The sequence below is a fragment of the Sceloporus occidentalis genome, unplaced genomic scaffold (genome assembly GCF_023333645.1).
Source record: "Sceloporus occidentalis isolate IW3139 unplaced genomic scaffold, rSceOcc1.0.p SCAF_1, whole genome shotgun sequence".
Classification (NCBI taxonomy): Eukaryota; Metazoa; Chordata; class Lepidosauria; order Squamata; family Phrynosomatidae; genus Sceloporus; species Sceloporus occidentalis.
The window spans coordinates 8,315,150-8,315,910 of NW_028316981.1; positions in this window are offsets into that span (position 1 = coordinate 8,315,150).

The window sequence follows — 761 nt, forward strand, 5'->3', positions numbered from 1 at the left end:
ATAGAAGGACCAGAACCAAGAATTCAAATTACAAGAAGGAGGATTCCAATGAAACACCAGGAAGAACTTGATGGTAATAGCTATTTAGCAGCAGTTTATAGAGACTGTAGATAAGCTAATCAGTCCTATTCTACAGGTGGAGTCAATGAAGTACATGCTTTCTCTTTCAAGGTCTTGCATCTCTCGCTTGAGAGGAATACATGTGAAAATGATCCTGGTGACTTAGTAGACCACAACTTTGAAATGTGTCAACAATATATCACAACTAAAAAGAAAAAGAAAAGAAAGAAGGTAGAAAAGAAAGGAAAAAGAAACTAGAGAAGCATAGTACCTTCATGAAGGAATGTAGTGATACCACTCTGTTCTGATTTGGTCACAACTCTCCTGGAGTTCCGTATTCATTTCTGAGCATTAGAGTTAAGAATGGTTTTGTCAAACTGGAATATATCTAGGTTACCAACATGGTCAAAAGTTTGGAAAACAAGCCCTGTGAGGAACAATAGAAGGAACTGGCTATGTTTAAACTACAGAAGAAAAGACAGAGGTGATATAACCATCCTTGAAGGACTGTCTTGCAGAAGATAAAGTGATCTTGTTTGTTGCTGCTCCAGAATATAGTACTTGCATCCATAGATACAAATTAGAAGACTGGAGAATCCAGCAAAACATTGGGAAGAACTTGATGGCGACAGCTAATTGCCAGTGAAATAGCTAGCAATGAAATGCCATGTTCCTAACATTCGAATGTTTACTCTCTTAAA